The sequence below is a fragment of the Aulostomus chinensis genome, chromosome 1, assembly GCF_037954235.1.
Source record: "Aulostomus chinensis isolate RoL2024-O1b breed Wild chromosome 1, RoL_Achi_v1.0, whole genome shotgun sequence".
In the NCBI taxonomy this organism is placed as follows: Eukaryota; Metazoa; Chordata; class Actinopteri; order Syngnathiformes; family Aulostomidae; genus Aulostomus; species Aulostomus chinensis.
Genome location: NC_141320.1, coordinates 66786644 through 66811998, shown reverse-complemented (window position 1 = coordinate 66811998; position 25355 = coordinate 66786644). Strand labels below are relative to the sequence as shown.

General features: G+C 47.3%; 1 long non-coding RNA gene across 3 annotated transcripts in view; it reads right to left on the bottom strand.

The window, feature by feature from the left end:
* LOC147272833 (uncharacterized) overlaps window positions 1–25355 on the bottom strand; it is a 168323-nt gene that overhangs the window by 82507 nt on the left and 60461 nt on the right. For 2 of the 3 annotated variants that reach the window (XR_015112630.1, XR_015112635.1), the window contains one exon: window positions 13647–13855. This is a non-coding gene — a long non-coding RNA (uncharacterized LOC147272833). Of the gene's footprint in view, window positions 1–6024; window positions 6158–13646; window positions 13856–25355 lie in introns of those variants that run through there. The other variant, XR_015112641.1, reaches the window with a different exon arrangement.

Below are 25355 nucleotides of genomic sequence, written 5' to 3'. Positions count from 1 at the left end.
CAGACAAAAGTGCTAACAGCAGATGAATTAAAGGTTACAACCACACATGATGAATGTCAGGCAAATACAAATTACCACAGGAAGAAGAATAATGAAGGTTGTTTTGCCGCCAAGCCAGGGGCCAGTCAATAATTAAAGGTGGCACGGGCGCTGACGCCGGATTTCTGCAGCCTCGCCGCTTTGTGTCGGCTTTAATTGCTCAGGTTAAGATCGCCGAAACCCCGCCGAAAACTAAAGTTCTCACTCACAATGGCTGAGCAGGACAGGCGTTCTTTTAAAGTTTCCTCGTCTCTTCCATGTTTACTTGAAGTGAAGCATGAGGGAGTTTGCTTTGATCCTTCCAAACGAAATAAAAAAATTAAAAAGCAGTCCCAACTGTGCGTGGGGAAGAAAGAAAAAAGGAGGAAAATGCCATGAGTGGTTGACAGTCGGTGCATATTGGTTGTGTTTTTTTTGCACGCAGGGAAACATAATCACACAAATAAGACATCAAAGATAGATTGAGCTAAAATATGCAGTTGGAAATTATTCAGATTGCTTTGGGATGGCGGGGAGAAAAATATTCCCTCAAAGTGTCCGACTGGATGAGATCAAAACGGTGTGATAGCGTGAGACAGATGCACATGTGAGGACGCGCTCAGACACGCGTGTGTGTGTTGGTGTGTTTCAGGGGTCTTGGCAGCTTCGCCTCCCCATGTCATGCCTCCCCTGACTGGAGGGGAATCCCTCGTCTTCTCCCCTTGTTTTTCTGGTCACTGCCGTGCGGGTTGCCAGTGTGTCGCCTCACAATGTGAACTAGCAGGCCCGCAGGTTGGTGCGCACACACACACACACACACACACACACACACACACACACACGAGCCGGCTGCTGCCCGTGAGTTTGAGCCAAAACGTTGCACCTGCGTCATGTTTGCTAGCTCCGCCCCCTCCACCTGTACAGTCAGTGATGCCTGGACTAAACGGAACAGGAGCCAACAAGGTGCCTGCGTCATGGAAACCTGTCACACGCTAAGGACACGGACTCAGTCTGTCATTTTGGACACAAAGTGATCCTGGATGAAAACCACCACACGAGTCAGAGCGGCGGTCGTGTTTGGATGATGATCACCGAGCACATGAGGATGTTTGTGGCTCCCACATAAATCACCATGGTTACTGTGTTTAGGGACCAGAAGCCCTTGAACTGGGAGCATCCCATTAGATGATTAGGTCTCATTTCTCAGACACACGAGCTTCTCCAGGTGTTTAAGCGTCGACGGTGTCATGTGACCTCATGGCTCTCTTCCTCTTTCTATCACCATTTTATTTGCTCAGGCGATTTGCTGAAAATTAGCTTCAGGATTAAATGGAGACGCGGCCGCCGCCTCCCAGGGAGAGCTGGACTGGTTGTGGTGGTGCAGTCCTGGTCTGGCACTCAGAGGAAATGAAGGCCTGGCCGGATCGCAGCATTACAGGAATTGAGCTGATGAAGTCCTCTAACACTGCCTGGCTCTCCTCCCGAGGAAATAAAACTTTATTCGGTGATATTTCAAATGTTGGCAGGAAAACTCAAATCAGAATAAAAGTCTGGCTTTACTTGCGGTGGCGTGACATTGATGCAGGGTCTCTCCTGGTGCTGGGGGATTGTGGGATATGGCGCCGACAGGTGAAGCTGTAAAACTACAAAAACTGAGGGACAGGAAGCTTCTTTGTGTGCGAGCGACGCCATCTCGCTTAATTAACCGCTTGGAAGATAAAAGCCGTTTATGAAATCAATCAGGATGACGGTTGTTTGTGAGTCCCAGCAGATAAGCTCATTTGCATATTAACTTTGCAGCTCTAACCTACATTCCAGCGTCTTCTGAGATGGCCGGCTTCAATGTAAATACCCCCCCCCCACTGCTACTGTACACGTTTTAAAGTTTCATGGCCGCCGTCCTCTGGTGGGGCTCCCACTCATTAAAAAATAAAGAGGTGGATAAATAAGCAAACAGACAAACAAATGATATTACGGCGCCGCAGAGGCTCCGCCAAAGGCGTGCGACGAGGGTCCAAACTCGTCGTCTCAGACGAAGCTCTTCAAGAGTCTGACTGGCGTCGGCGGCTCGTTGGGAGCGTTTATCAGCTCTAAACTTTGTACAAGTGACATCTTCTGGTAATGTTTCCAGTCATTCTTCTTGTTGTTTGTTCATTTCCTCACCTTTATTTTGCATGTTAATCTAAATTAGTCACTTTTTGATGCTCCATCTTTGCTACCTAACAGCAACGGTATTTATCAAACTGAATTAATCAGGATTTAAAAGAATTAACTGATCCGTCTCTGATCCTCGTTCTGTGCAGACGAAGCCAAAATAACAAAAACACGACAAACACGCTCATGAATCTGCAGCCTGCCGACAAACCTCGACATGGCATGACAGCACAGCGCTGGTTTGGTTCAAATATGAGACAGAAATCAGCGCGATCATCATCGTTCATGGCCAGTGTTTGGATTTCCCTTCCTCACGGACTGGGTAACAGATCTGGATCCATCAAGTCCCGCCTCCCCCAAAGTTGGTTCCTGCACCTTTACCTCTAGAGAGAATCACTCTGTGTCCTTACAGCAGGACCTAATAACAGGGTCAAAGGTCATTCAATGTTGTATGACCCCTCACAAGCTCCTGGTAGATGTATTCAGGGACCAGGTCGCACCCTCCTGGCTTTGTTTCCACGCTCATCAGGCGTCTGTGCACTCAGATTCCAGCTGAGAGACGGACGGAGAAATCAAAGCTCTCAGATATCGATCGACCCTCATCTGGACACGCAGGAAGAAAGAAACGCCGATCAATAGCAGTCGTTGCTAATCCTGCTACCTACACAACCCCGCCATTGTGTTTGCATGGGTGGGCAGCAAGAAATCACCCTGCACAAAGACTCCTGTCGCCCTTCTTCGCATCACCGCGAGGTCACGTACGCCGCCGCGCACCGCGCCACTCGATACTTGACTCAGTGGCGAGTGTTTGGGCAGAGGATGACCCGCGGCGCTGATACGATCAGTCCAATCTGCATTCACAGGGACAGGAGATCCAGATCAGGTGAGGCCCGGTTCAGGAGAGAATCATAACTCCTCTAATCGCAGCACAAACCAGCTCGCTCCACGCTCGGGAGCACGGCGCCACGGCGCCCTCGCCAGACACACGTTTCATCTGCCTGCAGAGTGAACTCTCTTCACAGTGAAGAAAGGCCAGTTCGGGTGCAGAGGGATGAAAAGACAGTGGTGGAGGATGAAAGGAGGAGGAGGAGGAGGGAAGCTCAGCACCTCCTGCTTGGAAAATTACTCTCAAACATGGCGCTGTGAGGTCACTTCCTGTCTGATGAACTACTCATGCCTTTTCCCAGAATGAGTGAATCCATTTCCACTGCATCCACACAGCAAGACTGCACATTCGCCGGCCTGCAAGCGCGTCAAAGGTGCGATGGTTCCAGGGTTCTGAGGCTTGCGGTCCATCTGGTGTCATCTTTGGAGCGGTTCTGACGGGTCGCTGCCGCCACCAGAACCCAAGACACACACGCATCATAAAACTTGGTGTAAACGCTGGGAGAGGAGCTGGAGGACCCTCGCCATCGGCCCCAGACGGACAGTATAAACACTGGACGCGCTAAAAATCCCATGATGCAACAGTCGCAAACCAAAACACAGCGGTGGGTTTGAGGGTGGAGAGGCGCAACAGTTACACCCCCTGCTTCACCTCAGACGCACCGTCCCCAGGAGGCGTCCAGGGGAGGACGGAGGGGGGGCATCCCCAGACATCTTTAACATAAGTGGAGATGGAGGAGGCGAGGGGGTTTCCCCGGTAACGGCGGCAGGAAATCGATGTGTTGTTTGTTTATTGGTCTGACCTCCGAACTGCTCACGCTCTACATCTGTCAGCCCGCTTCTTCCTCTCCTCCCCCTTCCTCCTCTCCGCCCGTCTCAGCTGCTCCTCCACTCCAACGTTCACATCCGTCACGTCCATCGTTTTGAAGCTCGAAACACTCCTAACTCAATTGTGCTCCAGTGAAAACAAGACGTTTGTGTTAATTCAGCAGATTTAGTGATTAGGCACTAATCAGTGTCTGGTGGCTCTAATTTGTCCAACAGGAAATGATGGGCTTCACTGATTGGTCAGGGGTGTGTGTGTGGGAGGAGCCAGAGAGTTGGCGCAGGAGAAAGTTTCATAGTTGTGGACGAGATTGTATTTCTGACCCCTTCTGTGCATTCGTCTGCTTCCTTCCTGCGACAGGAGAGTAACAGGACACAGCCGGACCTCCAGCAGGGTTCAGGACCACAACAACTGGGGTCACGTGAACAAGTGGACCCCTACTTTCAAAAAGTTACATTTACATGACACAAACATGATCTTCCATGCAGTAAAACATCTGTGCGCCAGCAGAAAATGAAGCATACATCCTTGTAAAGAGCTGAGCAGAGGAACCGCCTCGTGAATGTCATGGATCATGTCAAGCTGGTTCAGCACGCCAGTAAAACCAGTTACAACCAGTGATGGTCCCATTCAAGCGGTGCAGATTCAAAGCAGTGAGCAGGAAGACCGCCTCACGCCTCTCCAGCAAGAGCTGCCACTCCTCAGATGCTCGACCACTTGAGTTCAGATCAAGTTGAAAAACTGAACCTTTGCACCCAAACCAAGACCAGCTTCCTCTACTGATACCCCCAAACCAAGACCAGCCCCCTCTTCTGATACCCCCAAACCAAGACCAGCTCCCTCTCCTGATACCCCCAAACAAAGACCAGCTTCCTCCACTGATACCCCCCAAACCAAGACCAGCTCCCTCTACTGACACCGCCCAAACCAAGACCAGCTTCCTGGACTGATACCCCCAAACCAAGACCAGCTCCCTCAACTGATACCCCCAAACCAAGACCAGCTTCCTCTACTGACACCGCCCAAACCAAGGGCCCAGGAGGAGGAGTTTCGTCCCAGTCGGCCAGGTAGATCTGCTGTGAAACTCTCCTCATTAGAGGCAATGAAGAGAATGTCAGCGCGAGATTCTAAATGTGGTCCAAACCACAGCAGATGTCACCTTAGGTGTTGGTGTATTTGGAGGTCAACTGTGCGAGTGCAGCTTCATCACCGCCTGCATGCAAAGAAGAGCGAGACAAAGACAGAAGACCTTCCTTCCCTTCTGTCAAAGGAGGAAGAAAAACTTCCAAGATCCAGATATGAGGCACGTAAAGGTCACCCGAATCTTAGGACTCTCAGTGATGCTAATGGAGCCTAATTTGAAATGGAATTTTATTCACATCTTGAAATCCAACAATGAGATTTCACTCAGATGTAGCAGTCACTTTTTACTGGCTTTAATGATAAGTCGGTCCGAACGCAGGGAGAGACGGAAGGAAGAGAAAAAAAAAACCTCCCCAAGGTGCTTTGACTCTGTTCTTTTATTAATGACTTGAGCCCTTTTGTGACCGCCGCTGAATCGTTTGATGAATCATTATCGTGGAGAAAATCAGCACAACTGATCATATTAAGAAGGCGACGCAGTTGTTTTGCAAGGCCTCCTCTCGTGTCCATTGTGAATTATTGTCATTATCATTATCACAAAATGAATTCTGGCGTTTCAAAAGGGGAGCGCTGCTACCAGTTAATGTATATTCATCTGTCGTCGGGCCACAGGCTTGTTGTGTCTGTTATTGTAGGCGCTTTGAAGCCGCCTCCCGTCCATGTGAGCACGCTGATAACTGCGCCTCGGCAAACATCAACCTTGTTTACATTAATGTCTGCAGACTGTTGCAGGTCCACTCACCATCCATATCAATTGTGCTGCGGTGAATAAATTCCAGCGACGAGACATCAATGAGGGCCAGATCTGGATTACAGCAACATCAACAATACATTTGCCACTCAGGGCATAATAGAGCCATATTTACTCCAACATGGAGTCAGTTCAGGCCTCTCTGTAGCTCTTAACGTCACTGCAGCAGTAATGCGTCTGGTCTCCTCTCATCGGGGACGTTTGGGGGACACGCAGCCCGATGGAGAGCAGCATCTGCAGCCTGCTGCCCGAACGGGGGCCCTCGCAGCGCTACCTGGGCCCTGGCGAGGCCCGTAGCCACGAGCTGCGGTAAGAGGAGCAGGAGGAGGGGGGGAGGCAGCTGCCATCACCGTGATCCGATTTATCCCCCAGGCCGGACGCTACAAATGAGTACAGACAGCTTTTTCATTGCCAAAAGACACATTTGCATCCGTGTGTGTGGATCTGAACATGAATTTAGAGGACCACAAACAGAGAGGAGGACACTGAAGTACGCAGGCCTGCTCTTGTCTCCGTGCTACACCGTAGAAGAAGAAAGTGGTTCTACATGTTTAATGGACCACGTGTTCAGTGTGTAAATCACATTCCTGCTCTAAAAACCTCCGTCAGAACTCAAAAAAAATGTTGTTTATTCATTGTTCATGTGTATTCTTTTTAATCCTTTCGACTTTGTCTTGAATAAATATTAATGTTAAATATGGAAGGGTTCTTAAATCCCATTTAGGTCTCAAGCCTCTCTAACCTACACCTACGTTTCCTTCACATTAAATAGATTTTTTTCTGTCTTAGTCTTGCTTCTGTAGCATGAATGAATAAAAACTATATTTTAATGAAAAGTTGAGTGATCTAAATACTATTTCCCACCAGACAGAAAACTTGTTCTGTGATTTGCAGACACAGTTTGACTTTGTGGAGTCAAAACGTGTCTGGGTGAATATCAAATCTCTGCTTCAACAAGCTGAGCAGGCCTCCTCCATTTCCAGCTAATAAAACTGTCTTTCTCACCTTCATTCGAAGCTCATTTAGATGTTGAAGTGGCTTGTATGAAGCTTGAACTGTCACTGACAACGGTAAATATTTTCAAATCAGCCAGTTCATTTCCAACATGTGCAACATTCAAACTTTTTCAAATCCAAAAGTGACAGGAGGTGAAGTCAACTTTCCAGTAATTATTCGGCGCCCGGGTCAGCTCTGGACAATATGCTAGCCATCTGCCGGCATCTGTGCTTTCTCCCACTAATACACTGAACCCCCCCCCCCCACCTTCATCACACACCCACACACCCTCCTCCTCCTCCGCTACACCGGACCACCACCACCACCACACCCCGGAGCTAGTGGAGCCGGGGGTGAAACGCTAAGCAGGTCACATGTTGTCTTTCAGCCATATTTGGGTCAGGCCTTTGGCATTGGATGAGGGGGAGCTTAATGCACAGAGGCAATGGGTAATAATCCTCCCTCCAACACACACACACACACACACACACACACACACACACACACACACACACACACACACACACGTAGATGAGTAAACAGACACATCATATGACTCTCCTGGATGCTGTTTTTGCCTTACAGGGCGTGAAATTTCTAATTTTTCTCAGAAATGATCCTAATTCAAGCTTCATTTAAATTCCCAGAAAGGTGCTGAATGCTTGAAATTCAAATTGCATCATCCAGGGCTGCGACACAACACGGACGGAGCATATGTTGCGTGGAACATATGTGCGGAGCATATGTTGAACGCCAGAGGAGAAGGGGCATGTCGTGGATCACAGGTAGACGAGACCCTCAGAAGGAGGCCAAACTGTCTCGTGGAATATTTGGGGGAAATGTATGCAAAACCAGACGGGAGATGTTCTCCTCCCATTAAGATTAGGACACGGCCCACATATCTCAGACCAATTCACAAAAAAAAAAAATATGGAAACTTTCTTTTATCAGGAATTCATTAGGAGGTGGAGGTTTGGATGGCGATGGCGGAGTTCTGGGGGGCGAGAGGCTGCGAGGATGAAATGTGATCAAATTTCAAATACATTCCCAGTCGTGGCGATTTGTATATTTGCATCAAACTTGTGGCGGACGTTTGCCGGGGATGAAGTTCGACACATTTGCTGCCGCCGTCAAAGAAAGATGGGGAGTGACTGGAGGAGGAAACTGGATGGAGTTGCACCTCTCACACGCCTCCACACTGGTTACTCCCACACAGGTGGCGTGGCTCCTGGCCTCCTCCACCGCTTCGCCGTGATTCTTATCTCAGTCACACCCCGTTGTGACTTCATCCCTGGTTCGAGCTGCTCTCAAACGGCCTCAGGAAAGATTCTGAATCAAAATTAAAACTTTGGAGCTCCGCCCCACTTAAAATGACACGTCGGCGCTAGCCAGTGCTCGTAGTTCTCACCCCACACCGTCAGGGGGCAGCAGAGAGTGAAAAACAAGGGTGAGCTGAAGTAGTTTACGAGTCCAGCCCTAAACCCGGGGTCACGACAGCTACTTTGGCTACTTTGGATAGGATCTGTCCAGAAACGTGGGTAACATATCGTATATACTGTATACCGTGGGTTAAATCAGAAACTCGCCTCTGATGGGATTGTTGTCAGATTACCTGAGCTGTCGTTGAGGTTAGATTCCGTACGACGCACGAGGGCTTGGAGGAGACCTTGAAACAATGCATCAAAGCTACGGCATCTCATCGTTTCCCCAAATGGAGGATAGGAGACAAATATAGCACAAATACTATCAACAAATGCAGGTTTTTAATCATTAAACTGCTTAACCTTAAACTGAGGAAGAAAAGCCAGTTGAAAGACTGAAATGGGAAATTTGCCATCCCTTAAAAACATTCCAGGAGAAAACCTGCACTCCTGTATGGAAGTAAAGCCTCCGTCTCCCTCACTGCGCGCCTCTACTTCCTCTGCATGCAGATAAAGTTCAAAAAGGAGAGAAACGGTGAACCGACGCTCAGGCGAGGCTGTGAATTTCATCATCATTTGAAAAAAGGAAAAAAAAAAGTTCAAACCCTCCTCCCCTCCTCTTCCACCTCTCCTCATTCCCCTTTCCTAAGCACATTCAAATGTGCAGGTTTGTTTTGGGGATAAAGTCTGGTGCTTTGATCAGCGCTAATTAGACAGCCTCTGCTTTCGTTCGCTACCTATTAGGGTTGGGTAGGTTATCGTCGTCCTAATCTTTGGCTGGTAGCCATGCGAGGCTGCCGCGATCCTGAAGGAGCCCCCTCAAAGCCGTCTAAGGTGAGGAGGAAGCGTGATGAAAGGGCCGTCTCCTTTCAGCGCAGATCAATACGCTCCTCTCCTTTGCCTATGGGGGATCAAGAGTTTGAAACACAAAGGAGGTTTTTGCATAAAGATCCAAACAATGGTTCCTCTCAATCTCTCGCTTTATACTTTGTCTCTCGTTTTCAACTTTCCTCTCCTGGAAGGAGGAGGAGGAGCAGGAGGCTCCTTAATGAAGCTGGAAATTTTCATTTTAGCGCTTTTCGAGATGCCTGAAGATGAGATTTACTGAGGAAACACATCACATGTTGATATTCTCCAGTGTTCCTTGACATTAAATCCTCCGCTAAGAAAACATATCTTTCACTAGGCAGCAGGGATGCTAGTTAGCTTAGCCCAATGGCTGGTAGTGGGTGGGAAGTGTTAGCATCAGCTAGCTCAGGTCCAGGCAAGTTAGCTTAGCCCAATGGCTGGTAGTGGGTGGGAAGTGTTAGCATCAGCTAGCTCAGGTCCAGGCTAGTTAGCTTAGCCCAATGGCTGGTAGTGGGTGGGAAGTGTTAGCATCAGCTAGCTCAGGTCCAGGCTAGTTAGCTTAGCCCAATGGCTGGTAGTGGGTGGGAAGTGTTAGCATCAGCTAGCTCAGGTCCAGGATGCTGGTGGGTCCAGCAGGGATCCTCCTCCTCCTCGTGATCAGCAGCAGCAGTCGCCATTCTAGCCCTCAACAAACGTTCTAAACAATGTAAGAGAAAAGTATTTGATGGCTTTTGGTATGTTTTTTTCTTGTTTTATTCAATTGTAGGGTTTGTTTTGTGTGGTTGAAGTGAGTACTCACATGAATTCATGTGTTCACCCCACATTGTTGACGTTGGTTCATGCATCCAGTACACAGAGAGACACATTACTACACGCTGAAGGTTAAGAACACGGTGGAAGGGTAGTATCTTGCGACAGCTCTAATATTTATATAGCTTGGGTCCTCCAGGTGAAACTGTGGCGGGGAGTAGAAACGGTTTATGGGAATTAATTAATCTATCATAAATTAGCTGATTAATCCAGACTACAGGGTCCACATCAGTTATAACTTTAGCGTTCTGCATCATTAGATCCATAAAAAAAAGTGTGTAAAGAGCTCCTGTATGTAATATTCATCTAAGTGCAACTTCAGTATTTTTACTATGATTAGGCGACCCCCTTCTTGCAAGTACTTTCCTCTGGATTAGAAAAACAATCAGTCCAATCAAGACTAAGTGGAGGGGAGAGAGAAGAGAGGAAATATCAGCCCAAATTGTTGCGGGGGAAGAGAAGAAGGAGCAATCTAGACGGCCGGCGTCTATTTCCCTCTCAAGTAATTCATTTATGTCTTTAAAACTCTTTCAGAGACCAAAGTTACTGTGCCTTTGTTGTGCTTTAAAAAGCTTAGGCCGCCTCGATGAAGAGAAGCAATGAGAGCACTTTAGAAAGAGCTACAAAGGCAGCGGACGGGCGGAGGAAGAAAGAAAAAGTGAATGGCACCACTGATAAAGTTGAGCAAATTAAGTCATTGACCTGCGGTGGAGATTAATAGCAAACAAGGTGCCCCAGCTTCACAAGTAATGAATATTCTTCAAACGGCGTGCAGGGGGGATGGGGGCGGGAGATAGCGCTGGTTTGATGCGGATGACATTGAAAGTTGCAGAGAACAGAAAAATTCTGTCATTTTTCATTTGTATGCAAATTCGCCTGTTACACAAATTAACCCCTGAACCCCAGTGTCAGTCCTCATCTTGGGTGGAAGCCGGCCCCCCGCCGGGGCCCCGCGGCCGCTGTACCCACCCATGCTCACCCTGGCAGGTCAGCAGCTGCTTCAGACGCAGGGGGAGGTCGAGAGTTGCGGTCCCGCCCCTTTTTTTGTTTACTTCTCTTATTTGTCGCAGAGAGAATCCCAGCAATGGATCACGTGTCCACCAACAGGAACCACATTCTCACACCCAGCTGGTCCAACACGGACGCCTGCTCACACCTGGGCACCCTCACGGCACTGGTGGGAATACCCGTTTCTGTTCAGGAAGTGTGTTGCCTTTCAAAATAAAAGTCACTGGTATTTGATGACCTTTGCTAAGGTGGGACTATTTGTACAGGAGGTCTTGGCCTGGCTCCCTCCACGTCTCTCATTCACCTGGCTGTAATAACCCAAGCAGACCCACCTGGAGCCACTGCACCTCCTCGCCACTTTCTGATGGTTGTCTGAATCCTTCGCCACTCAGCACCTTCACAGCGTTTCCCCGCCAACAGAGTTCAAGTCCAGTGTCACCTCAAACTCCTAAAATCTCAATTACACATTCTCAGGAATGTCGTTGTCTCTCAGGTGTCAGCAAGGAGGCGGAGCCAACAAATCCCGCCATCTGCCGAGGAAGATGGCAGCCCGATTGACCCTCTTAATTGCTGCGGCTTTAATTATGACAGCCGCCTGCCAGAGTTGCTGTTGTTTCTCTTCCCTCACACCCTCACCGGCGCGTGCAGGTGTCCTACAGATGTTTGGTGGCGTCCCTGGATGCGCCACAATTTGTTAGACACTAATCAGCCGCCACCTTTCCACTGCAGCGGTGACACGTTACAGCGAGTTGGCAGACATCTGCAAATGATGCTCCCAGAAAGGATCTCATCAGAATGGATTTGTTAGCGTTGTAGCACGTCAACACTTGACCCTGCTGGCGCTCGTTAGCGCAGCCTCTTCTTCTGAAACAATCATTTATTCTCTGACCAGATAGTCCCCTTTTTTTTCCCGCCTTCCATTTGTAACTCAAGGTGAATTTTGTGGCAGCAAAGTTTGTAAATTCTGCTCAGTTCAGAGCAACTTTTGCAGGAGGAAGCCCCTCCTAACAGCACATCACGGTGGCGAGAGCAGTGAGTAAAATGGGTTTAGACAAACAAACAAACACACACACTGAGCGGCCACCAGCGGCTCTGCAGTAAGTTTCCCTTCAAAGGATCCCCTCAGGATAGACGGCAGCAACATAATCCAAGGACCCTTTGAAGTGCACACTTGAAATGTCTTTTGGCTCGGCTGCCGCGAGTGGCATCTCAGCCCTTTGGGTTATTGGAGAGCAGAAGCGCTGCTCGGTCGGCTCGAGGTGGAGAGGTAGCACCTGGTGGTCCCTGCTGCCTCTCCTCGCCACATTTCACACATTTAAAGTACACTGGCGACCACAGCCGGGAGGTATAAACGCTGCCCGATAAAGCACGAGTACACTTTCGAGTGGATTTTAATAAATCCAGTGTGGCTTTGTCGCTCAGTGGAGTTTACACACATGTCTCTGCAGGCAGAGCTGCTCCCAGGGCAGGGGCAGACCTAATCTCATTGGTGGGGTTAAACCCAGATGGGCGGAGCTGAAGGCACAGTTTTTAATGGATGAGTGACATTGGATACGCCACTGAAACAGGAAAAGTCGTGTGATGGTGGTTAACAACCTGAGACGCGTCAGCGGCACTTGTTGTTTGCTCTCAGCGGAGGAATTTGCAGAGATTTGGGGATTTTTGATTGAAAATTCCACAAAGTCTCCTGCTAGCTTGTGTCGCTAGTTCCAGGTGCTAGAAGCTACGTTCTCAGAGCGCACCAGGATCAACCGCCACAGAGGCAAACATGCTTTTATTCCTCTCGCTCTTAATTCCTCTTTGAATCATGTCAAGGTAGCGCGGTGCTCTGCTCATTCCATACGAAGAGAACAAACTTGTATTCCTCCACTTGTACCAGCAGAGGTTTTTTTTTTCATCTTGCTGCCCCCCAAAAACTACATTGCGTTGCTTTAAAACAGTGACTCAGCGTGGGTTTGTACGATTTCTGGTCTTTGAGTGCAACATTTTCTGATGTATAACTGAGGTCCAGTGTCAGCCGGCAGGTTTAGAGGTTGGCGGAGGATGTTTGAAGCACCTCACACACATCTGCCTTCTGTTTTGGCTGCTAGATTACAACTTTGTCAAGTGCAGGAAAGCAGCAAAGTCAAACCCAGCTCTAGAATTTTAACCTGGAACATTAAATGAGTCCGTTGAATAACGCTTGAAAAGCTCCCGTGTGGGTGTGACAGTCAGTGCAACCTCCTAGGTGAAGATCAGCCATCGCTTATCAACAAGGCTCCAGGACGGGAGACGGGAGCAACGCACTCACACCTCAGTGTTTAAGGAACATACTGTACATATGCTGTTCTAGTCTACTACATGTTTAATACCCTTCCTTTGTGGAAACCTGACAGTAAATAGGAGAACGCTCCTTGTAAACTGTCAAACGCTGCCGCAGCTGACTTTTACTGTCACTCTAATTACATTTATAAGAGATGCTGCTGGAGATGGAGAAGAGCGGCAACGTCGCGCCGCATTTTATTGACTCGTTAGTTGTGTGCGTCGCAATTTTCCAGTTTCCCCTGATTATATTTGCACTTCACTGACTATTCACTTTACTGCAGTGCTGTTCGGTTAAGGCTGGTTGTGTACTTGTTTTTATTTACAATTATTTGTTATCATAAACTTACTGGATTTGTAGTAGCGTGCGTTAGTAGGAGAACAGGGAATACGTCCTCCAACATTCGAATTTTACTTTACTTACTCCTTTTTAAGTGAATGCACTGGCGTGTGCGCGCGCGTGTGTGTGTGTGTGTGTTCTCACCATTGTTGACGCCTCCTCTAAGTCTAGGCGAGTTTCCAGGACCAAGCCAGTCGTGACCCTCCAGTCCATCACGGCGATGGAGGGATTGAAGGGAGCGCCGCCGCAGGCTGCAGAGATGATCCAGACTCACTTTCATGCTCGGCTCCACTCGGCTCTCAGGACAACAATCAGAGACGACCACCAGGAGGAGGCTGGACACGGGGGGAACCCTGGCAGAGGGAAAAGACGGCGTTCATTAGTGGAGGAAATCAGACTTCACGTTTCAAACGTTGACTGGCCCACCACTAAAACCAGGTTATGTGTGCAAAAAGAAAAAGGACAAAACCCTGATGTTGGCTTGAGAGCTCAACAGTTATTAATGCAAAGTAGGATCTCGGTTAATAAAATATTAAAACCCTTCCTTATGGAGGAAAGACAAGCGAAAGTCACTTCAGGAATGAGGAGCAAATGTAATGCAGCCGTTTGCGTGCTTCAAAGTGTATGAAATAGTGCAAAGCAATAAAATTGACTTTCAGAAACTATAGAAAGACCCTACAATTAGTATCACTACAAAAGGACTACACGACTGCGGGGTTGGTGGGTTATGTTTGTGGGTTAGGGTCCCAAAGTTTTCCCCTTAAAATTTGTGACAAATAAAGTGAAATTGTAGACTTTGTGTCACGACTGTGAAGCCACGTCACAGACATTCTTGATGCAGGGTGTCAGAAAACAAACAAATAAACAACAACAACAACAACCTGTAAATGGTGAAAAATAAAACCTCAGCAGTTCAGTCGTTGTCATGTGGGATTGTTCCAGTGTTGGTGAAAGTCACAGTATGGAAAGTTGGGAAATTGTTACGCAACAGAAGTTCAACTTTTGTGTGTTAATCTGAGTGATTTCTGGCATCATCCCTGTGCTGTACTGCACTGCAGACATGCTTGAGTCCCTTCTTCAACGCTTGTGATCGTGCAGTTGCCATAGAGACAAGGAATTTTTGGATTGCTGTGACAAATTATGGGTAAAACTGTCATGTATGTGGGGAGTCCCAGCATGTAATGCTCCTTTAAGATGCTGCGACGCTGCCTGCCGTTGTTTCGGAGTACCAATCCTTTCTTCTTCTCTCGTAGAAAGGTGGATGTGGCAGTTTGGAACAACGCTTGTGATGACATGTTCTGTAAATCCTCCCGCCTCCCTCGGCACAGTTTTGAGGAAGTCTGCAGCGAGGACAGGAAGAAAGAGAGACAGTGTATGTGCTCGACGCAGCCGGTGGGAGATTAGCAGAGTTTTCGGCGAATGATCCTCGCCGACTGGCCAATCTGTTCAGCCGGGGCCTCGAATTCACGCAGACGGTGCGAGTAGTGACACCAACTGCTGCGACAGAAATGGAAGGCAAGCAGGAAGTTCCATGGCAAGACGCCCGTCACATGACCACTTTGGTCGCCATCCAGCCATCTGTTTTTTTTCTCCTCTCCCTCTCTGACTTTTCCCCCCACTGCTTCCGCCACTGTGGTTCACCAAACTACCAGCAACCCCTCCAACTCTGACCTGGTGCAGTGGAGTCTTTGGGGGGGTGAACTGGTTCTGCTCCGCTCCAGTTTGTTCGATTCGTCTTCGTGGCGGGCTTGAAAGTTTGCAGTTTAGAGGTCACGAACTGGTTCTGGAAGCTCTCTGGCCCATTTGATGCTTCTACCGTAAAGGTTAGGATACGGGCGCACTCCAGATTTCAGGGATAGCGAGTGGGACTGTGAATGTGATGTCATCCCACAGTCTGCTTTACCCCAACGTTTGGATGCTCACATGCTCCTACCATAATTGTCAGAATATGGGTGCATTCCAAATTAGAGGAGCAGCCCATTACGATGGTGATTGGCTCACAGACAGAGGGCAGACGGAACATGGCAGGTTGAGCCAGAAGCCTCTCTAGCAGTTTTCCCAGTGGTCATGAAGCAAAGGCTTTTAATTTGAAATGTTGTCAAACAAATGAACATAAATGAAAGCCGTGACTTTTCCTCCGGGAGACACAACTGAAGGCATCCCCCTCTTCTTCTAGCCTTCTACTTACAATAGACGCACCCTCCAGCAGACAAACGGGCCCTAACAATCCTGCCGGGGGTCAAAGGGTCAGACGATTGTGACACTCTGCCTTGATTCAGTCAGTAATTTGTGTTAAATCAGCTCCTCCACAGAATCCATATGGAACAAAGTCAATGATTCAGCACCGACACGACTGTAGGACAACACAGATAATTGGGTTTCGATGTCGAGCCTCTTCGCTTTCATATCCCGCATCATTTGCCTGCATCGCTTTGGAAACAGAACTTGTTTCAAACGGCTGCTTTTCTCTCCAATATTGTGCTAATGCATTTAATTTAATGTTCGCATGCGCTGTAATTGGTATAATATTGCTCTATAATACATTGAAGGAAACCTTAGCATTAAGCACTAAATTGAAATTTTGAAGTGAACGCGGAGAATGACTGTGGGGGCAAAGAAACCCCATTAAATGTAATTTGTTCTGCATGGCTGTGGGGGTAATGGTTACCGAGACACTCCTTTATTAAGTCGAAAAGGTAGCGAGGTGGCTTCGGATTTGTTCCCTCACACTCTCTCTCTCTCTCTCTCTCTCACACACACACACACACGCACGCACGCACGCACGCACGCACAGGGGCTGTTGACACACTGTTAGTAGAGGTATTCAGCAAGGTGTAAGCCGTCATCTGTTATTCCAGCCACAAAGGGAACGTTAAGCAGGCACTGGAGGACGTCTGAACACACACACACACACACACACACACACACACACACACACACACACACACACACACACACACACACACACTTCTTATTCTTGTCCCTTAATACCACTTCTATATCCGAGGTGGAGCTGGAGGCATTGAAAAGAGAGAACAGGGAGGAAGAAGAGGACAAGAAAGAAGTATAAGGAGGAAGAAGGTGAGAGGAGACTGGAATAAAAAGGGAGGATGGAGAAAGTATAAGGAGGAAGAGAGAGAGGGGAGTAATATGAGGAAAGGCAGGGAGGAGAAGAGGGGATGATGCGGATGAGAGGGAAGATACAGATGAGCGGTCTCAGAAAAAGGAGGAAGAAATGGGATAAATGGAGGGAGATAAGAGGAAGAAGAATGACATGACATGCAAAACGACAAGTGGGAAGAGGGAGAAGAGACGGAGGTGAGGAGTGAGGAGATAGAAGGAGACAGAGGAGGGTGAGGTGGAGGCAGCGGAAAAGGAAAATGACAAAGAAGATGAAGAGGTGGAATAAAGAGTGAAAAAGATGGAGGGAACAGGAGGGAGAGGGGACAGAGGGAGGAGGAAGAAAGTGCTGAGATAAGTAAAGTGGGAAAAGAAAAGGAAGAGGGAGGAATGGGAAAAAAGATGGAGGAAAGAGGAGAGGATAAATGGGTGAGGAGGGGAGAGACAACTGAAAGGAAAGGGTGGGAAAGATGAGGGGAGACGAGGCAAAGGGGCAAGGATGAAGAGAGTGAAAAGAGGAGGCAAAGACGGATGAAGAAAAGGGGGCAGGACGGATAAATGGGGAAGAGAGAGGGGGAGGGATCAGAAATGAGACAAGTGGAAGGGAAGGGTGGGAAAGACGGGGGAAGTTGAGGATGAGAGAAAGAATAAATGGAAGGAGATAAGAGGAAGAAGAGTGCGGTGACGAGAAGGAAGTGAGGAGAGGAGGACGGGAGTGAGCCAGAGGAAGGTGAGAGCGAGGCTAGAGCGAGAGGAGAAGGTGAAGAAGGAGGAGACGAGGAGGTCCCAGCAGAGGACGGCAGATCAAACACTAAGTCCAACTCCACCGAGACGTCTTAAAGCTCCTTTGTAATTGGAATTTAAAAAGTTCATACAAAGACGCTCCTTCACTCAGATGTCTTCAGCAGATAGAACAGAGCCGGCTCCCCCCTGACGAGCCGTCACCGGGCGGAGAGCAGGAGCGCCTCTGCTCCTCCAAGTGTGACGGGGAGCTTCCACCTGCAGCAGGAGGAGCGAGGAGATGGAGGAGGTGGTGCTGCAGCAGCGGGAGCAGACCGCTCACCGCTCAGAACCAAGGTGACAGCAGAGCCAGACCGCCAGCGCGGCGAGTAGCGTGTCTGCAGAGCACCAGAACATTCAGGCACCCAGAGATGGCGCTGGCGAGTCCACGATGAGTACAAGCAGGTGAATACAACCTGCTGCTAGCTTAGCTTCGCTTTAGCAGCGAATCTGGTTCCTGTTTTCACGCGGCCACAAACAAAGTCAGTCCTCCAACACACTGTTGTTGGTGACAAAGTTAAAAATTCAGGAACATTCTGTGGGTTTCCAGGAATAAACGAGACAATAGGCGCCAGTAACAGGCCTTAAATCACAGGTACGTCAGAGACGCCGCCGTCCTTTCTTATGAACACAAACACGCCACAAAAGAGTGGACGTATGATGGAGGGAACACCAGCAGACGGATGCACACACCTGTCTTCAGACTTGAAAAGCCATCAAACACGTCTCCGGTCGGGCTTTGTTGTTTGGACACACCCACCCGCCAAGTCCTCATTCTTCTCAGGCAGCAGATGCCCATCACTCTCTTACCTGCTTTAAAAAAGACGAGTATTTACTGTCATGTTATCGTCACTTCGCTGTCACTCATTTGTTTCTTTCCTCGTGCGTCATTTCAATATCGGACTGCTTCAAAGTCTCTCCGACTTAATCGTCGCCGGGTGAACAAGTCACGTCTCGGGTCTGCATCAGCTCCTAATCGCCCGGAATTACAGCCGCTTTCGTGGGGGATTTAGTGTGTGTTTTTGGCCAGGAGCCGCTAAAAAGGCTCATAAGCAAAATGAGGGAGAGAGGGAAAAAAAAAAGGAGAGACTTGACTTTTAGGAGTTTGGTCGGCGGCCAACTTCATCAGAACCAAAACAAAAAAAAAACGGCTCAGATTCATATGGAAAACGACACATTTATTCTTACATGAAAGGCAAATATTGAAAGTATCCCTGAGCCAAATGTTCCTCGCAGGCACATTTTTATTTAAATAAAAATATATATTTGCACTTCCCATGTGACTTATCAAGATCTTGAGTGGTTGACGGGGTGTTTGGCGGCGACTCTAAACCCCTCCCATCACCAGAATGATGCTGCTGCCTCCACACGCCAGAGACTAACGGGCAGAAATGGAGGCTGCGAGTCAGTGTGAGAGAGAGAGAGAGAGAGCGAGAGAGAGAGAGAGAGAGAGCAAGCGCCCGATGCACTGTATTCTTTACCAACTCAAGCTCATGGAGGTCATGTGACAGGAGCAAAAGAAAAGCAGCCTGTGTGTTTCACGTGTGGATACCCAGCATGCACTAGGTGGCTGTGGGTAGGTGAGCCTGCAGCTAAATTACAGCTGTGTGCTCAATAGTGTGGGAGGACAGTTTGGAGCGGGGCACCCAAGGGCCCGCATAACCTCTGCTGAGGCTGTTAATATCAAATCATAAAGCCGTCTCTCTCTCTCTCTCTCTCTCTCTCTCTCACACACACACACACACACACACACACAAATAGAGAATAATATTACAGAATTCATGTTAAAATATTCATGAGTATTTTATCACTAACAAACAAACATGTATATGCTGTGAGGTCACATCCATTTGATTTTATTTTGAATATATGAAGATTATTTGCAGGAACATAAAAGCCTTCAAAATAAAAAATATTTACAAATTGAGAAAATGAACTTTTATTCATTTTCTCGTACATTTTTCTGATCATTTATATATCAGATAAATATGTTTTGTTTTGGTTTTTTTTTTCAATGAAAGCTTCAAATGATTTATATCATATTTTATATGTTAATAATGCAATATATTTGTTTTGATTCCCTGGTAATTATTCTACTGTATTTCATGTTACTTGTGAGTTTTATCAGTGAGTTACTTTCAGGAATATTTGGGTTTTTTTTGTAATAAATGCACGTTATTCATACTCAGAATCCATCTTCATGTATCAGTACGAACATCTACACATGCAGAGCTGAAGGGAGGAAAAACACTCTCCAGTTTAGAAGATGAAACAAAGAAAAGACAACAGAGGGCAAGATTTGAATCAAACAAACCTGCGCAGGTATTTACAAGAATCTTATAAATATATATATACACACATATATATATACATATGTATATACACACACACATATATATATATATATATATATATATATATATATGTGTATATATATATATATATATATATATATATATATATATACACACACATTATATATATATACACACATATATACACATGTATAATAAATATCTATACACATATATAATAAATATCTATACACATATATAGTAAATATATATACACATATATATACATATATAGTAAATATATATACACATATATATACATATATAGTAAATATATATACACATATATATACATATATAGTAAATATATACACAAATATACATATATAGTAAATATATATACACATATATATACATATATAGTAAATATATATACACATATATATACATATATAGTAAATATATATACACATATATATACATATATAATAATATATTATTATTTCATCTGCCCCAACACTCAGATCTAAGCATGTATATATACATGTGTATAAAATCCCTGCATTAAACTAAAATGAAAAATTATGAGCTGAAATAATCACCCAGCATAGACAGAATGAATGACTCTCATTTACACACACACACACACACACACACACACACACGTTAAGCCCCTCCCTCCGCCTACGCACAGCTTTGAAGTGGCAAACAGAACACACCGATCCAAGAGAGCAGCCTGTTACACACCGACACACGCCGCGTCTTTGCATCACACTCGTCATATGTGCTCTAGTTTAAAAAAAGCTCCACCTGGGAGACTCGGCTCTGGGCAGACTGTGCCCACCAAGGCCTTCCATGTCTTCACTGAAGGAGGAAAGTAACACACTGAAACCAAAAACTAATAATACTGCTGACTCTCTTTGCTCAGCATCTCACACACACATTTTTACATATTTTTACACACATGTTGGCAATCAGAACTACTAATGATGCCACTGTCACCCTCTCCTTCTCTCTGTCTGTTCCACATGCTGGAGGCGCAGCAGCGTCACGCAGCCACGCCGCGGAGGCAGGTGTTAATTACAGAGAGAAGCTAAAAAGGTGGACGCCTCCAAAAAGAAACACACACACACACACACACACACACACACACACACACACACCTTTGTTATCCAATTAGAGGTTCTTCATCTGTCACCATGGTGACGGGGGCTTAATCAACACAACACAACACAAGAGAAGAGAAAGAAACCGTCATCAGCAGCGTGATCAGATTCATTCGGATGCCGAGACAACTTTGAGTTTGAAGGGCGGGAATCATCAGGCCCATCAACCAGGTGTAACAGGGAGCTGCTCCACCCACAAGCTGAGGGGACAGACGCCCTCTAGTGGCAGCTGTATTCAAGGCGGAGGATGGGATGCACGACAGGAGAACGGCGAGGACGCCGTGCCAGGAGCGCCGGGTGATTATTAGTAGGATGACACACAACTCTGCGGCCGTCTGGGTGAAACTTTCATTCTGTATTCAGCATCTCAGTTTAATAGCGCTCAATAAAATCATTGGAGAGTCTAATTATGTTGAGTTTGAGCTCAGCTCAGACGTCAGCGCCGCTGCCAACCCTTTTATGAGTCTTTGAAGTTATTGAATTGATATTTCTCTCTTTATACATTTCTTTTATAGTTGCTTGTTATTCTTTTTCTTTTTGTTGCCTTCGTTCTTTTATTGAAAGCTTTTAATCGTCCAAATGATTTTATTTATCGGAGGTCAACCCCGGGGGTCAGCGAGCGCCCTGGAGCAGCTGGCGGATCTGTTTACAGCAGCGCCGAACAAACCGGCGGCCGAGAGGAATCATCGCATTGTTTAACAGAGAAAACTAAATCAACAATGCGGTCAGATAGAGAAACTATCTGATAAATCCTGGCAGGAAAAGGCGGAATCCACTCCATATAACAATGAACACAACCATCGGGAGACAATTCCAGGATGTAATGGCGTCTGCTTCCACAAACCGGGATCAAAACCAGGGTTTGAGATCATGAAACCACAGAAGAAGTGCAGCACTGAGCCCTGGGGAGGCCAGAGACCCCCAGTGTAGAATTCAAAGCCACCAGATAGAACTGGATACAACTTATAGTTTTCAGGCGTGGAGATGAGTTGTTCCCACAAATCAATCAAAGCCTGCGGAGATTCCTGCTTGTATCGTGGCCACAAGTCATGACTTAGAGCTTCAGACTTCAAAATAAGGGACGAACAGCGAGAGGTTATGGCCTCAGATTAACTACGCTGAGGGAACCAGCACCAGCTCTTACACACTGAATTGATGGGACAAGTTCTATTGTGTGTCCTCAAATCCCATCGGGGAACCTGTTGCATCTCACAGCCTGAAAATAACTGCATTGAGAGATAAAGTTTTGTCGTATGGCTTCAAAATATCTATTTTCGTGTGTGTGGCCCCTCCAGGGCCCCGTACTCCAGCATGTGGGTGGTCCTCACAATAAAAGCCCCTCAGTTTTGGAGGGGAGCCGTGCAGCAGCTTAGCAACCTTGGTGGTCACTGCAGGATCAGAGGCCTTCGCACCAGCGTGGCTGGAGAAGAGGCGAGGAGGCAGGAACCCAGCAGCTCCGTGGCGTGCAGGAGAAAGGGGGGGCGGGGGTTACTACAACAACAACAACAACAACAAAAAAAGACAGTTTCGGCCGGAAATTCAATGTGGCATCACATATGGGAAACATAAAACCTGCTCTTGATGGTTTGTGTTTGTGGATCTCAAAGTGGCGGTGCATTTGAAGGTATGCGGCGCTGGCGACATGGAGCCATCGTAATCTGTGTTTGATTTTCAGGGGGGCGAGAAAAGGAGTGTACACAAGGGGGGCGGGGGGTTGTGAGGGCGCCACAGGTTTGAGGCAGATGGGCTCAGCCATGACAGGCGGCCAGGCTTCTTCAGCTTCCTCTGCACATTTCTGGCGCACGCACGCACACACACACACACACACACACACACACACACACACACACACACACACACACACATCCCTCTGATCAGGTAAATCTGGGCACCCTATGGAAAGTTCTGGGGGATGAATAGCGCCCGAGGCTGTGAGTTTTGTGACTCGGCTCCATCTGTCACAGATCTTCAGCGGCCTCAGCTGCCAGGAGGGACCGCACCACCTCCTCCTCCTCCTCCTCCTCCTCCTCCACCTCCTCCTCCACTCTCGACAAAGCAGAGTTCCTCCACACATCGATTACAGGCCATTACAATCATCAAGGTGGCCTTGTGAAAGTGTCGCTGCTGTGCTTGTGGTTTCTGCTTCGCCCCCGATCCACCCCTCCACCAGGTCTCGTGAAAGTCGACTGAGTGGTTCCAAGAGGGGCTCGGTGTTTGTCAGTTACAGCTTGGACGGTTGTATCACGCCGGAGCGGTCCGGCGGCACAGCGAGGGTTAACCGAGTTCCAGAGGAAATGCCTTATTTATCCTCTTTGGTTCTTCTCGCTGCTATTTCCTGTTGGACGCGCTCGTCACAGCGCTGCCAGATCAGCGAGCATGAATCACTGTCTTACACTGTTCAGCTGATGCTTTCATCCAGGATGGGTGCAGCAGAGGAAGGAGGGGCAGGTGAGGAGGTCAAAGGTCAAAACAATATTGAACATGTATGCGGAACCTCAGCGGATTGCGACAGCACATTTGGGTGCAAGAAGAGGAAGAATGAAAGGAAAGGGGATGAGTGACAGATGGAGGCGGCCACTGAATCAGACAGGTGCATCATGAAGGCGCCGCACCTGGCGAGAGACGAGCGGCATCATCATTGTCTGGTTCTAGATTCATTCATGACAGTGTTCTCACAAACTGTAACGCCTTTTTAGCCCTCCGTTTCGTCTGACAGACGTCAGGCGTCGCTTCCTGTCACGCTCCATCAGTTGCAGTTGCCGGACCTTTTTTTTTTGTAGGATTTATTCAAAGAAGCTCTTGCAAACTGAAAGGGTTAAACCAAGCTGAGCTTTCATCTCGTAGCTCTGATTTTAAAAAGTCTGAAGCAAGCGGCAAGCACAGCACGGCGACGACGGCGGATCGCTCAGTATTTTTTTGGAAGAAAACTGGGTGAACATTCCCGGAGTGGACGGGACGAGGAGATAGCAGACGGGAGGTTTTTACACATGAAGGGAATCTGTTAAGAGGAGCCAGGAGAGAAGAAGGAAACATGGGCTGCTTTCAAATCATAAAACCCAACAATTATTCTTTTCTAACATGCTAATGAAGAAAGTCTGGGGTTGTGGAGGATAAAGCCCACTAATAAAAAAAATGCACCTTATGAAACACATGGACACTTGGCACACTTTTTGGCGCCCGCCTAATGGTTCCCTCTCCGTGGTTTTGAAGTGTTGCCGCTGCATATGGAAGCGCTAAAGTTTTTGTCACCTTTAATTGACATCATATTGTGCCGACTGAACTATGAAAAAGTGGTGGTAAACATTTTCCCCCACCGGTACGCACCGACCCGTGTAGGGAGACAGCAGCCAGGAAGGTTTTCTTCTTCTCTGCCTGTGAAGAACGTAGCTGGCGGTGATGCGGAGGATTTATGAGACTGAAAGGAGAAGCTAAGTGCACTGAAACGGCATACAAACATCAAAATTAGGCCTGTGTGAAACGGAATACGGAATCAAAAATGACTGGAATTAGGTAGGTTGGCTCTCCCTTCTGGGCTGGATCTTTGTTAGACGCCGGGAAACAGAAGAAGTGGGATGTAAAACTCGGGTCTCCCTTGGACATTGGTTTATAAAAACGAGGGGTGTGGGCGGAGACACATGATTGATTAATGACTTCCACTTAAAGGCCACAGCTACTTTTTGCTGGTGTTCATTTAAATTTAATTTATGAGGGAACACTAAGGTAAGGCTGGATCGGCGCTTCACTCAGGAGACAAGGTTGGTGTCAGGAGAGCCTCTCTTGTCTTGGTAGGGAAATGTGCGTGTGTGTGTGTGTGTGTGTGTGTGTGCGCGCATGCGTGTGTGACTGTGTGTTTGAGGCCGACATAAATAATGCACTCTATCTAAAAAGGAAAGGCTCTCCAATTAATGCACAGACAAACTGCAGAAAATACAACTTTGCACACAGCAAAATTCTCTTTTTTGTCCCTCCTCACCCCCTGTTGAGCTAAAGTCCTCTGGATCACCTCAGAAAGTCCAAGAAAGAAGTGCAATGCGTTTGAATTCAGAGCCTTTTAAATACCACTGTTCTAAATTCTCCTCTCTTATGTGTTTTTAATCGAGTTTTGTTCCTGTAGTTTTTGAGTTTATAAAGTTCATCACAATGTTCCAGTGATGCTGCAAGTTTTCCTGCGTGGTTTCACAGGTCATTGCAGTTTTCTTGCCTCCTGAACAGGAGATTTTGTGGTGAGGGTGGGTGGGAAAAAATAGATTCTATTTCTACTATGAATTTTATCAAAGTATGTGAAATGACCATGTGGACAGCTCACATGCGCTCATCTGGCATCTGTAACGACGGATAATAAACCGCAAATTCCAGATAGCCTTGATCCGATACTCGCCTATGTTGGATTTTGAGATGAGCAACAAGCTACAAGTGAGCTAACAGGCTATTGCTAATCTAACAAGTGTCCCAAGTGGACCCTTCACACTTAGCTAGCTTAAGTTAGCTTAATT